Raw genomic sequence first — 15,340 nt, 5'->3', positions numbered from 1 at the left:
GCAGTGAGAGAGGCAGCCTCGAGGGTTACTGCTCCTCCCCTCCCCATCTCCTGGGCAATGTGTAGTGCACTGTGGGAGGCACTGTCAAGGGCTCCAGCTTCCCCTCCCTCTCCACAGCACTTTGCAGTGGCTTTGACTTGCCTGGGGTGTGGTCAGGGACTTGACTGAGTGCTGGTGTTCTGGGGTTTGGGAGGAGTGTGCCATGTGCTGACTTGAGGCCTAACTAGACGAAACAGTTGCTACTCCAGACCTGGGTGCAGAGGTTCAGACATGGACTGCATGGAATCTGCTGTCACTGGGCACACATCTGGTGCTGATTTGCAGTCTGACCCTGTCCTGTGATACAGACCAGAAGCACATGGCTGTCACAGTTGCTGTTACACACAGCGATGGTTCAAGGGTGCACATTGCCCATGTCTGCACACTGACCTACATAATCTGTGCCAGCATTTGTCATGATGGGAATCTCACACAACCCTAATCGGGCCACGCGTGGCAACATGGATTGTGTGGTGTTGCCAGTTCCCACAAGTGGGGATTGGGGCGATGCTGGATCAATGCAGCCAATGGTAATAATCTGTCATTCTATGCTTTTGCCAAGCCCTGTTGTGCAGATGGATCTCGATCTGGAGCTGGCAATGTTGGTTGCAGCAGGGGTGGAGGAGGCGGCAGCGGCTCAGGAAGTGGCGGGTGTGGAGAGACCACCACAAGAACAGCCACCCCCAGGCCCTCAGGAAGGAGGGCAGGGGGCTGTCCCTGAGGGCCAGGAGATGGGTGAGCAGGCTCCTGAGAGGGTGCGCAGAAGGCAGAGGGTGCCAAAGGCAAGGAATTACAGACCCCGCAATTCAATTGGACGGCCTGTCTAAGACCGTAACGCTACACATTTGCGACGTGCCCTCTCACACCTGGCACCTCAGGGGAGTGGGAGCTACCCACTCGCTGTGGACGTGAAGGTGATGGCAGCCCTCAATTTCTATGCCTCTGGATCATTCCAGGTTCCCAGTAGTGATCCAGCTGGGATCTCCCAGACCTCTGTGCACAGATGTGTAGGGATATGGGAGGATGGGATTGTGGTCAGTGCAAACTTGATGGGCCTGGGTGGGATTGTGGTCAGTGCAAACTCGATGGGCTGAATGGCCTCTTTCCGTACTGTAGGGTTTCTGTGATTTCTAGAAGGTCACAGATGCTCTGTATGCAGGGCAGTTCATTCATTTTGATGTGGGCCGTGTGCACAGTAGGAGGCCCAGATTCTCAGCTTCGCATCCATCACTGGGGTTCCAAATGTGCAGGGTGCAGTGGGTGGCACGCATGTCACCTTGCAGGCTCCCGCCCATGCAGGGCAACAACAATTTCTGAACTGGAAGGAGTTCCACTCCCTGAATGACAAATTGTCTGCCATCATCAAATGAAGATCATGCAGGTCGATGCATGCCACCAAGGTATTGTCCATGACAGCTTTGTGATCCTGCAGTTGGACATCCCTGAGCTCTTTGAAGACCAGCCCAGGTTCCCGGGATGGCTTCTGGGCGACAAGGGTAACCTGCTAAGGTCATGGCTGATGATGCCTGTGCAGAGGCCCGAGACCGAGGCAGAGACCCGCTACAATGAGGTCCATGCAGCCCGGTCTGTCATTGAGCAGTCCTTCAGCCTGTTGAAGATGAAGTTCCACTGCTTGGACCACTCTTGGTGAGGTGCTAGTATGATGCTGTGTGTGCTTTGCGCATCATTATTGTTTGCTGCATCTTCACAACATTGCCCAGTAGTGGGGAGACCAGCTGGAGCAGGAGAAAAAGGAGCGGAGGGGTGGGCGTCCCACCATATGAAGAGCCGGAGGAGAGAGAGAGAGGGTGGCGATGGCAGGTGTCTGGCAAGGAAGGGCAGTGAGGGACACCTTGATTGCAGTCTGCTTCACCAGCTGGTGCTGTGCAGTGAGGGAGGTGCAACCAATATACATCCACCATACCTCAGGAGCAAGTGTAGCTGTTATTCCCGCTCCAAACCAACCTGGGCCCTCAAACCACCACATTGCCTTTCCCCTGCTCCTGTCATCCCACCACTATATCCCCCAGAAACATCCAACCCTATTAACGTGCCTGGGCTGGCACAGGCATCATCAGCCATGACCTTAGCAGGTAACCCTTGTCACCCAGAAGCCAACACCGGAGCCTGGGCTGGTCTTCAAAAGAGCCAGGGATGTCCAGCTGGCAGTGGTTGCGAGTCTTGTTTGAAGGCTGGAGGATGATGACGACTTGCTGTTGTGCATACAGGGATCCTACCCCTCGTATAACTCAAGTCTGATTCCCACCTGTACTCTCAGTGCATGCTGCCACCCTGGCCCAGGTAGCTGTAAGGGTTGGGGACACATGTTTTTTGGCCAAGGGGGTAGGATGGGCACTTGCATCAAGGGTCTGGTGGATGTTAGGGAAGGTAAGGCAGGCACTCTGAAATATGTGGCTGAGTCTGCAAGACTCAACAGACAGCACCTCTATGTTTGGGAGTCGGGAACACTGAGCTCTGGGGGTGGGGAGTTGGTGAATCAGAGACACGGTCACAGCATGATGTGCAATCAACAGTTTATTGTGCTCTTAACACAAATGATTATGCTAATGCTGACCTTCATCCGTGCCCTCTAGTGAACAACTTTCTAACTTTGTGCTCTCTTCTGCTTCTCAGCACATCAGAGGTGGAGGTGTCCAGCTGTGATCACGCCCTGTTGCCTGTGACGCCCTTGGGGGCATCCCTTGGGTGGCCGGACCTGGAGGGCCTTGTCTGACTTGCAGATGGCACTGTTTTGGTGCCACCCTGTTCATCTTGCTGGCCCTGAATGCCCTGATGAGAGGAAGGGGGGAATTGGAAGGTCTCGGGCTGTCCGGGATCTTCTGGGTGGAAGACCTCAGCATGGACTCAAGCCCTTCCTCCTCCCTTGGACTGCCCAGATGCCCCAGGGGCACTGCAGGGGAGCTGCACTGAGCTTTAGAAGCTCTAGGCAGGCTTAGATACGTCTGCTCCATGATGTGTGATCCTTCAGCCCTGGCCCTCTGAGACTCAGCCAAGCTCCATAGCCCCTCCACTGCAGCATTCTGAAAGCAAGCCCTTCAGCAGTAACCCTCTGAGCCTGTGCAAAGTTGTCGAGGCTCAGAGCCACGGCCTGCTGTGTCTCCAGAATACCAGCGAGAGTCCCAGCCAGTGTCTCCCACGTGCCTCCGATACCCATGGTCATCAAGTGCTTGCCTCCTGGATGCCCATGGCCTGTAGTGTCTCCAGGATGGCCTGGATCCTGTCACCCATGAGGACAGACCCCTGAGCCATACTTTCCACTGCGGCCACCCTTGCAGTGTTGACCTGGATCTCGCGCTGTGTTGGCACCACCTCCTGCAATAGCACTCTGACTCCCCTAAACAGCCTTGCAGTCGCAGCATGGTTGCTGATAGCCCTTCCACAATCATCCGGGTTTCCTGATGTACCTTCACCAGCCTTGGGAGGAACAAACCCAGAGGCCCTGCAGCTGGCTTGGGGATAGCTGAATCCTGGCCTCTGGCAGACCTCTGTCTGCCCGAGCCCTCAGATATGCCCGCCTCCATCCAATGTACATTAGCAGCGTGATGTGCTCACCAGATCATGACCCAGAAGCCTCAACGCTAAAGGTACCCACCGTGGTGCTAATCTCTGTGTTGATGGATTACGTGGTACATGCCAGTGATGTTTTAGTGGTGCTGCTCTCAGAGGATTCCTCAGCGTCTCCCTCTGAGGTGTCAATCAGTGGGTGGTGTGCAGTTTGCTCCAGAGAGGGGGAGGGGGAATGAGGCCAGTATGTGCGACTGGGGGGTTTCTGGAAGCTAGCGATATCTGTGTGTGATGGGGGGGAGGGGTTGTGGGGGCAGTGATCTGAATGCCAGGAAGTCTTTTCGGTGATCTCCCAACGATGTGCACATTCACGGGTTCCCGCTCAACATGCCAATTTCAGGCTCTTTGGCATGAATAGGCCCCACCCCCTGAGCATTTAATGATGATTTCATGACTGGGACTTCTGCAGTGCACAGAGTGCGGAGATTCGCGTGAGAAGCTGAACTGAGAAAACAGTCAGGATTGCAAACAGTTTCCCCACAGATTTTGGGAGAATCGCGATCAATGTTTCAGAACTCTGATGAAGAGTCATCCAGACTTGAAACATAACTCTGTTCACAAGATACTGATGAAACCATTTCACAATGAAAATGATGGGTAGATTGTCCTTATCTGACTGAACATATACATATCTCAGCTGTTGTCAGCATCTGTATTGCGCAACCAGTGGGTTTTTCTGACCTATCAGAGTACTGCCTCAACTATTACAAAAGAGGAGGTTGATTGCCTCTCTGAAAACTAACACTTAACTACTGAAAGAGAAGTACCTTGTTTCATAATCTTGAGGTGTTTGTGAGAAGGGGGATTATCTGCCCTTCAACAGCTTTTAGTGGTCAAATCTATCTGAGACTCTATATCAAGAAGTAACATTTTATTCTAACAGTAAACATGTTGACTAAACTATTAACAAATTGAATAAAACACTATTCCAGTGGAATGCTGTTTAGATAAATACAATTCCCACTTAGTTTAAAAAAATAGAACTTTTAGTCACACTTAAAATGCAATCAGGTTTGTCATCTCCCGACATCATCATCTTTGTGGATTTCTTCTATTTTTACTATGTTCTGATGGTACCATTACAATTTTAAGACATAAATGTGGCCGTTACACTGGCAAAGAACAGTGACTGTCTGTGTGTGTGTGTCTCTCTCTCTCTCTCCCGCTGTGAGCTGAACTATGCTGTTACTCGGCAGGTATGGTTTTCTGGCCGTTTTCTGGAGCTGACCACATACTAAAAACCCCCACATTGGATTGATTTGCGGATTATCAAAACACCAAATTCAAATTTGACAGGCTGTTGCTATTCAAATGCCTGTTTTAAATTGGTTAAAATTCAACCTGTTGCCTTGGCAGCAATTACTGCCTAGCCTACCGATAGTGTTTCATTCTATGTTCTCTTCGTACTGCACATTTGCATCTCTTCAAACAAAAACTACCTTTTTTTTTAAAACAGACAAGGCCATTTTACAACTGTTAACATTTTACAGATTTTTATAGTTTTACTAACACTAACTTCGCAAAACCTCTCCCCAAGAAGAAAATGAACATCATCATGAAAAGGTGGCTTCATTTTTTCTTTAAACATGTGATAAAGTATCCGTAATAATGTTTTCCCAAACCGCAACATATACAATCTGTAAATTAAACGCTTGTAATGTAACATTCAACAAAATAGCCTGGGGTTCTTGTCCTTGAATCTTTCTAGAAATGTCAAAGGATTGTGACCGGTTTACGCAATCGGCTCTGATGCATTGTTTTTAATGTAAACGTTAAAATGGTGTAAGGCCGTTATTAAACTCTAACTCGCTTTCAAATGTGGAATATTTTGCCTGGCGGATATTGAGTTTTTTTCCAAAAATGACCGATTGGCTTTTCAATTCCACAATCATCCTCTTGTAACAACACAGCTCCAACACCTATGTCGCTGGAATCGGTGGTGACTTTAAAGAGTTTCATAAAGTTTCGTGTGGCTAAAACAGGTTCGGTGGTTAACATTGCTTTCAACTTCTTAGATGCCTCCAGGCATTGTTCTGTCCACCGAAATTTCACATTCTTACTAACAAGTCCGTCAATGGTGCCATGACGCTATTGATGTTTGACACAAATTTCCTGTAAAATCCGCTCAATCCCAAAAATCGTAGCACTTCCTTCTTGATCATGATCTTGTGAATTCCTCAATGGCATTCCTCTTCTTGTTTCTCAGTGTCGTCTGTCTGTATTCGATGTCGTGTCCTAAGACTGTCACTTCTGCCTTTGCAAATTCTGCTTTTGCCAAGTTTATGACCAACTTTGCCTTCAGTTGTCTCTCAGAGCATTTGGCAGAGCTCTGTGATCTTTCCATGAATGACTAAAGATCATTAAGTCATCTATGTAGACAGCATAATTGATCAATCCTACAACAACTCTTTTCATAAGTCTTTGAAAAGTGCCTGGTGTATTTTTCATCCCAAAGAGCATTTAAATTGATACAGCCCATATGAGGTTGCAAATACAGAAACATCTTTTGCTCTCTCTGACAAAGGTACTTGCTAGTAACCACAAAGTAAGCCCAACTTTGTGATGTAAGTAGCTTGTCTCACTTTTTCCACACAATCCACCAGCCTTGAAATTGGGTATAAATCCAGATTTAGTCACTGTTGACTTTACGATATTCTACGCAGAATCGTTGCGTACCATCAGGTTTGGAACCAACATGATTGGTGAACTCCACATGCTTCGACTTGGCTCTCTGATGTTGTCTTATAGCATCGCTTCCACTTCCTTCTGAAGCGGGGCTGCTTTGAGAGGATAAAGCTAGTAGGAGTGTTGTTTTATTGGAACAGTATTCCTTATATCAGTCTCATGTACTGTATCATTAGTTCTCCTCATTCTATTTCTACCTAGGTTCTCATAGCACCGTAACAAATCTTTCGAATCAGTTCTCTGTTTCTGAGATATGTAACTCCCTACCCTATTTCATTCCTTAAGGACTTCTTCATTGTTCGTTTTATTCTGAGGCATATCAAAATCCACATCATCTGCATTTCATTTCTCAATCTGAGTGATAGGAGCCATTGTTTTGTTGGCTCCCTTTCCCTATTTTTAGCATATTCAATGACATACCCTCTACATTTTTTTCTTATCTGGCATCTTTACCAGACAATTCACCTGACTTAACTTCTCAATCTGATAGGGACCACTAAACCTGGCTTTCAAGGGATCTCCTACCACTGGTAATAGCATCAATACTTTGTCCCCATGGGCAAACATACGGATTTTACATTTCTTATCTGCTTCTTGCTTCATTAGGTGCAGTGCCACGTTAAACTATTGTCCAGCAAATTCACCCACTCTGTTTAATCTTCCTCTCACTTTAGATACATAATCCAACTGTGATTAATCCAACTAATCCATTTGTTGTAACTCTGACTTTGGACTTACCAACTTTTGCTTAATTTAGTTGAAAGGCCCTCTTACTTCATGAGAGGAGGGATTAAATAGTCTGGACCTGTACTCGTTGGAGTTTGGAAGGCTAAGGGGGGATCCTATAGAGACTTACAAGACAATGAAGGGGCTAGATAGGGTAGAGGTAGAGAGATTCTTTCCGCTTAGGAAGGAAAACAGAACTAGAGGGCACAGCCTCAAAATAAGCGGGGGGGGGGGCGGGGGGGACAGTTTAGAATGGAGTTGAGGAGGAACTTCTTCACTCAAAGGGTGGTGAGTCTCTGGAATTCTCTGCCCATTGAAGTGGTGGAGGCTACCTCGTTGATTATATTTAAATCACGGGTAGATAGATTTCTGATAGACAAGGGAATTAAGGGTTATGGGGAGAAAGTAGGAAAGTGGAACTGATCCACTGCAGATCCCGCCATTCAATAAGATCATGGCTGGCAGGCTCGAAGGGCTAGATAGCCTACTCCTGCTCCTATTTCTTATGTTCTGATGTTCGTGTCTGAATATCAATTCAAATGGAGGAGACTGAGTCATTTGGAGCACCTCTGATAGCAAATAATATAAAGGGGGATATCTTTATTCCAATCAGTTGGGTAATCCTGGCAATAAGTCCTCAACATGGTCTTTTGGGTCTGATGCCATCTTTCCAAGCTTCAGGATGGTACGCACTTGAAGTTAGGTGTCTGATGCCTTAACTATCCATGACCACCTTAAAAAATTTGGCAATAAAATTGGACCCTTGGTCTGACTGAATCTCTCTGGGCAATCCATAACAGTTAAAGAAACCAAACTACTCCTCCACAACCTTGCCTTGATATTCCATAAAGGAATTGCCTCTGGAAGCCTGGTAGACACATCCATTATGGTTAACAAATACTGATTCCCGCTTTTGGTTTTGGGGAGGGCATCTACACGATCAATTATAACCCATGCAAAAGGTTCTTCAAATGCGGGAATTGACATCAAAGGCGCTGGTTTTATCACTGCCTGTGGCTTTCCTACCATCTGACATGTATGACAGGTCCAGCAAATTTCAACCACATCTTTCTGTAATCCCTCTGTATCTTAGTCTGAGTGTTCCTCAATCCTAAATAAGCTCCTGCAGGCAATTTGTGTGCTACACTCAATAATCCCTGTCTGTATTCTACCGGCAACACAATCTGGTGAACTTCCATCCATTTCTCATATGCTCTAACCTGCCATGGTCTCCATTTCCACCTTAATATTTTACCCTTAAGGCAATAGCATTCTGAAATTCACTCTGATTTCTTCTCTGTATAGGCTTCATGATATAAATCGTTTATTATTTCATCTTTCTGTTGTAACTCCATTAATCTTTCAGAAGTAAACACCTCTGCCTGATCCTCTACCCGTTTAGGCTTTTCCTTTACCATTTCATCAGAGTGATGCTAAGTGGATCGCAACACCTTTATCTTTTTCTTTTGTTCTCTTAACTTATGGCTGTGGGATTTTATCAACACAGTCTGGAAAAATTCCAGAGTATTTTTCTTTTAATTTCTCAGTCTCCTTGGTTTTTTTCTGGCTTTTCCAGTACAGTGGGCATCACCCCACCAGTGATCCAATTGTATAATTTCAAATGATTCTTGGAATAGCTAAGTTTTCCATCAGTCCCAGTATCATTTCCCCAGTCTTGATTGTATTTTCTAGCCTTATTTTACACAGGGGAACACTATCATTCTCTTCATTTATTCCACAGATTACCACACTCTTGGGCAACATTTCAGAAGGAGTGCTAATATTTTCATCTCTTGCTATCAGAGACATGCTATCCTCCTGTATCCGTCAATGTTTTATCTTCTTTACCAACTCCACCTGTTCTACCTGAGTAAACCTTACCCACACAGGTGAAGTCTTTGAAAAGATCGGGCGCTATCTTACTATCCAGCCCCTGTGTAGGCTGTGCACTCCCCTACAGTTTCTCGACTTCTGTCAAGATTTCCTTCACTGTTTTAACTAATCCAACTGGTTGAGCACCTTTTACCACATCCTTTTTCCCAGTGCCTTTCTTAAGCCACAAGCACTGTGACATTTTGTGTCCCACCTTATAGTGTAAACACTGGAGGTCTTCTACCTTTTTTCCCACCCCCTTGGGTTTCTTTGTTCACCGGTGGTAAACTGTTCTCAGTGTGTTCTACTTTTTGTTTTTCATTGAAGGATCTCCTCCTTTCCCAATTTTTATTCCTCTCAGAATGAAATTGCTGTCAGAAGCTTGATTTCAATTTACGCACTAATGTGTATTCATCTGCTATCTCTGCAGCTCTTCTCACTGTTCCAGCTTTCTGTTCCTCAACATGTTCCTATCACACTTCGGGAAGTGAGTTTTTGTACTCCTCCAGCAAAATAATATCTGTCTCCTATGTCTTTTCTCCCTTTAATGTTCTCACCCATCTATCAAAGTTGCTCTGAACAAAGAACAAAGAAAATTATAGCACAGGAATAGGCCCTTCAGCCCTCCAAGCTTGCACCAACCATGCTGCCCGACTGAACTAAAACCCCTACCCTTCCAGGGACCATATCCCTCTATTCCCACCCTTTTCATGTATTTGTCAAGATGCCCATATCCGCTTCCACTACCTCCCCTGGCAACAGGTTCCAGGCACTTACTACTCGCTGTGTAAAAAATCTGCCTCGTACGTCTCTTTTAAACCTTGCCCCTCGCACCTTAAATCTGTGTCCCATAGTAATTGACTCTTCACCCTGGGAAAAAGCTTCTATGTACTCTGTCCATGCCTCTCATAATCTTGTAGACTTCTTTCAGGTCGACCCTCAACCTCCATCACCCCAGTGACAACAAAACAAGTTTCTTCAACCTCATAATTAATGCCCTCCATACCAGACAACATTCTGATAAACCCTCTCCAAAGCTTCCACATTCTTCTGGTAGTGTGGCAACCAGAACTGAACACTATATTCCAAGTGCGGCCTAACTAAGGTTCTGTAAAGCGTCAACATGACTTGCCAATTTTTAAACTCAATACCCCGGCCTGTGAAGGTAAGCATGCTGAATGCCTTCTTGATTACCTTCTCCACCTGCATTGCTACTTTCAGTGACCTGTGTACCTGTACACCCAGATCCTTTTGCCAATCAATACTCTTAAGGGTTCTGCCATTTACTGTATATTTCCTATTTGTATTAGACCTTCCAAAATGCATTACCTCTCATTTGTCCGGATTAAGATCTAGCTGCCATCTCTCTGCCAAGTCTCCAACCGATCTATATCCTGCTGTATCCTCTGATGGTCCTCATTGCTATCTGCAAATCCACCAATCTTTGTGTCATCACAAACTTACTAATCAAGCCAGTTGCATTTTCTTCCAAATCATTTATATATATTTACATATATATTACAAACAGCAAAGATCCCAGCACTGATCCATGAGGAACGCCCCTTGTCACAGCTCTCCATTCGGAAATGCACCCTTCCACTGCTACCCTCTGTCTTCTTTGACCAAGCCAGTTTTGAATCTACCTTGCCAGCTCACCTCTGATTCAATGCGACTTCATCTTCTGCACCAGTCTGCCATGAGGGACCTTGTCAAAGGCCTTACTGAAATCCATATAGAAAACATTCACTGTCCTATCCTCATCAATCATCTTCGTCACTTCCTCAAAAAACTCAATCAAGTTTGTGAGACATGACCTCCCCTTCACAAAACCATGTTGCCTTTCACTAATAAGTCCACTTATTTCCAAGTGGGAATAAATCCTGTCTTGAAGAACCCTCTCCAATAATTTCACTACCACTGATGTGAGGCCTTAATTATCTGGATTATTCTTACTACCCTCCTTAAATAAAGGAACAACATTGGCTGTTCTCCAATCCTCTAGGACCTCTCCTGTAGCCAGTGAGGATATAAATATTCCTCTCAAGGCCCCAGGAATTTCCTCCCTTGCCTCTCTCAGTATTCTAGGGTATATCCCATCAAGCCCTGGGGACTTGTCTACCTAAATGTTTCTCAAGAACCCCAGTACCTCCTTTTTGATCTCAACATGGCTCAAACTATCTACACATCCTTTCTCAGACTCATCATCCACCAAGTCCTCTGGTGAATACTGATGCAAAGTACTCATTTAGTACCTCGCCCATTTCCTGTGGTTTCACGCAAAGATTCCCTCCCTCATCCCTAGCCTCACTCTACTTAATTCTTTCAAATTCAATATATGTCTGACTTAGTTCCTTCCTTACATTTCTGAACCATTGTCTATATGCTTCTGGTACCAATTCATAAGCACTCAAAACAGCCGCCTTTGCTTCTTCATATTCTCCTGACACCACCTCTGACAATGCTGCAAACACCTCAGTAGCCTTGCCTACCAACTTAGTCTGAATTGACATTACCCTTACCTCCTTTGGCCACTTCATTTGTTTTGCCAATTTCTCAAAGTAGATGAAAAAGGCTTGTGTCCTTCTCATCAAATTTTGGTAATATTTGGAAATATTTGTAAATATCCCTTCCCAGCAGTTGGTTACCATGAGCTTGCTCACCATCACTTCCATCTTGTACTTTCACTCTTGTCATTTAAAGTCTTTTTGCTTCCAATTCCAAGTTTATCTTTTTCAACTTAAACAATCCCGTTCTTTCTCTCTCTTTCCTCTCTTCTTCCCCTCTCTCCTTTTCGAACTCTAATCATCTCATTTGCAATTTTTTTTTCTAACTCCTCACTTAACAGTTTCTGTGATATACCTAAATGCTTGGCTATCTCCATTGCAATTTCAGCTTTCTTATTGTCCCTGGTTTAAACCAATTTTAGCCCGTTTGCCAATTTTACGAAGTGTCACTTTTTTCTGGCTTTCTAAACTTGGCAAATTTGGGAAGCATCTTTAACCCCCAGAACCTCTTTAGCAATGTTAAGAGCCATTTCCCCACTTTTGATTTAACCGGTTTGCTGTCAGTTAACTGATCTTCCACTTCTCAATTAAGGTTTACTTAAAGATCTAGGACTATTCAAATCCAGGACACAAGGATCTAGGACTCTTCAAATCTAGGACACAAGCCCGCAAATCTGTTACAAAGGGGAGGTTGATCTCCTCTCTGAGAACTAACACTCAACCACTCAAAGAGAAGTACTTCCCTTCATAATCTGTTAAAGAGTTTGTAAGAAGGGAGATTATCTGCAACTCATCAGCTTTTCGTGGTCAGATCGAAGTAACTACCTGAGACCCTCTATGTAAAATCAACAAATAATACTTTTTCTTCTAACTAACAATGAACAGGTTAATTAAACTATGAACAAACCAAATATAACACTATTCTAATAGAATGCTGTTTAGATAATTACAATTCCCACTTATTAACAAAAAAATTAGAATTTTTAGTCACACTCAAAATGCAATCACGTTTGTCATCCTGGAATCATTTTTCTTCTTTGCTGATTTCTTGTTTTCATTATGTTTTGTTGGTACATTTATGATTGAGGTGAAGCTTTCTTTTAAGATATAAATGTGGCTGTTACGCTGGCAGAGAGCAGTGAATGTCTTTTTCTCTCTCTCTCTCTCTCTCTCTCTCGCTGTGAGCTGAACTAAGCTGTTACTTGGCAGGTGTTAGCAAGTGGTCTTCCGGCCATTTTCTGAAGCTGGGAGCTCGTTTTATACCGCCGATGATATACCAAAAAACCCCCATAATAGGATTGGTTTACAGGTTACCAAACCATCAAATTTGATAGGCTGCTGCTACTCAGATGCTTAGTTTAAATTGGTTAAAATTCAAAAACAACCTGTCGTCTTGGCAGCAATTACTGTCTAGCCTAGTGATACAGTGTTTCACTCTGTGTTCTTTTTATACTGCGCACCTGCATCTCTTTTTTAAAAAAAAAGACCTTTTTTGAAACAGACAAGACAATTTTACAACTCTTAGCATTTTACAAGTTTTTACAGTTTTACAAATACTAACTTCACAACAGTGTAGGACAAGGCATTGCAGAATAACTGAATTGACTTGAAATGAACCCACAGAATAGCTGATTGTAACAGTGTCCTCAAAGCTTTCTTTTGTGCTGGCCTCCACTTCCATTTGGTTGGTTTGTGAAATAGTAGGTACAGTGAAGCCAACACTGTTGAAAGTCTGGCAGAAATTTCTTGTAATTTATCATGACCTGAACTCAGACACATCCCTGGAATTTGGAGCATACTTAAGAGCTGAAACTTTTTCCTCCACGGAATAAACCCTGTCTTGTGATTCTATGATCTGAAATTCCGCACTCGGTGCTTCGAAGATGCACTTGTGATTCTTCAGCCGCAGCCCTCCTTCTGAAAACATCTTTAACACTTGATCAAAGTTGCAAAGCTGCCCCTGATAGTTTTCCCTGCAATCAGAATGTTGTCTAAATAAACTGCTACATGAGGAATACCTTGTGACAGATTGTCCATTATCCTTTGAAAGATCACCAGTCTGGAAGAAACCCCAAAAGCCAGACTAATTGTATTTGAACAACTCTGAGTGGGAGCGTGACATACTGCTATGAGTTCTTCTTCTAGTGAGAGTTGCTGGTAGGTATGACTCATGTCAAGCTTTGAGGACAACTTTCCTCCAGAAAGGGTTAAAACAATTCATCTACCCTCGGCTATGAGTAAGCATCCAACTTGGAGGCCTGATTAATTAGTTTGTACTCTGTGCAAATGCGAACAGTGGCGACACTTTTAAGAACAGGAACAATTGGAGTTGTCCAATGTAGGAACTGAATGCTCAATGATTTCAAGTCTTTGCAGCCATTCCAGCTCCACCTGGTTTTGTGAAGGGTAGGTCGTGCCTCACAAACCTTATCGCGTTCTTTGAGAAGGTGACCAAAGAGGTGGATAAGGGTAAAGCAGTTGACGTGAATATGGATTTTAGCAAAGTGTTTGATAACGTTCCCCATGGTAGGCTACTGCAGAAGATATGGATACATGGGATTGAGGGTGATTTAGCAGTTTGGATCAGGAATTGGTTAGCTGATAGAAGGTGGTGGTTGATGGGAAATATTCAACCTGGAGTTCAGTTACAAGCGGTGTACTGCAGGGATCTGTTTTGGGGCTACTGCTGTTTGTCATTTTTATAAATGACCTAGATGAGGGTGTAGAAGGATGGGTTAGTAAATTTGAGGACAACACTAAAGTCGGAGGAGTTGTAGACACTGAGGATGGATGTTACAGTTTGCAGAGGGACATAGATAAGCTGCAGAGCTGGGCTGAGAGGTGGCAAATGGAGTTTAATGTGGAAAAGTGTGACTGGAAAGAGTAATAGGATTACAGAATATAGGGCTAATGGAAGGACTCTTAGTAGTGTTGACAAGCAGAGAGATCTCGGGGTACATGTGCATAGTTCCCTGAAAGTTGGCACCCAGGTTGATAAGATTGTTAAGAAGATGTATGGTGTGTTAGCTTTTATTGGTAGAGAGATTGAATTTCAGAGCCGTGAGATCATGTTGCAACTGTACAAAACTCTGGTGCGGCCGCACTTGGAGTATTGCGTACAGTTCTGGTCGCCGCATTATAAGAAAGATGTGGAAGCACTGGAAAGGGTGCAGAGGAGGTTTACCAGGGTGTTGCCTGGTCTGGGTGGGAAGGCCTTATGAGGAAAGGCTGAGGGACTTGAGGTTGTTTTCATCAGAGAGAAGAAGGTTAAGAGGTGACCTGATTGAGGCATACAAGATGATCAGTGGATTAGATAGGGTGGACAGTGAGAGCCTTTTTCCTCGGATGGTGATGGCTAACATGAGGGGATATAGCTTTAAGTTGAGGGGTGATAATTATAGAACGGATGTCAGAGGTAGGTTCACCCAGAGAGTAGTAAGAGCATGGAATGCCCTGCCTGCAGCAGTTGTGGATTCGCCAACTTTAAGGGCGTTCAAATGGTCATTGGATTGGCATATGGGATAACATTGGAATAGTTTAAGTTAGAGGGTCATTAGATTTGTTCCACTGGTCGGCGCAACATCGAGGGATGAAAGGCCTGTACTGCACTGTTATGTTCTGTGTTCTACCTCCATTTTGCCTTTCATGGGCTTGAAAAAGTAAGGAGTAGCCTAAGGATCTACGCACAACTTAATTATGGTGCCATGCAATGTACCAATTCTTCTTCAAAAACCTCTGGGTATTTCTGGATGACGTCCTCTCTCACCGGTGTGAAATCAATCTCACTCCAGTTCACAGAATTTTAATGAGCAAGTCTTGCCCCAGTAAACTGGGCCCTTTCCCTTTCAACACTAGGAGCTGTGCTTTCACTTCTTAATTGTTGTATGCAATGTTCACCACTAATGTCCCAAGCAATGTGTAGCCTCTCT

General features: G+C 44.6%; 1 protein-coding gene across 1 annotated transcript in view; it reads left to right on the top strand.

Annotated features, from left to right (window-relative positions):
- LOC145343974 (lysosomal acid phosphatase-like) overlaps positions 1-15,340 on the top strand; it is a 104,772-nt gene that overhangs the window by 47,401 nt on the left and 42,031 nt on the right. The gene's annotated exons all lie outside the window — the stretch shown is intronic.

Source organism: Carcharhinus amblyrhynchos, chromosome 6 (assembly GCF_965287045.1).
Source record: "Carcharhinus amblyrhynchos chromosome 6, sCarAmb.v2.hapA, whole genome shotgun sequence".
Taxonomy (NCBI): Eukaryota; Metazoa; Chordata; class Chondrichthyes; order Carcharhiniformes; family Carcharhinidae; genus Carcharhinus; species Carcharhinus amblyrhynchos.
The sequence above is the reverse complement of the archived record's forward strand: the minus strand, read 5'-3'. Positions and strand labels throughout refer to the sequence as shown.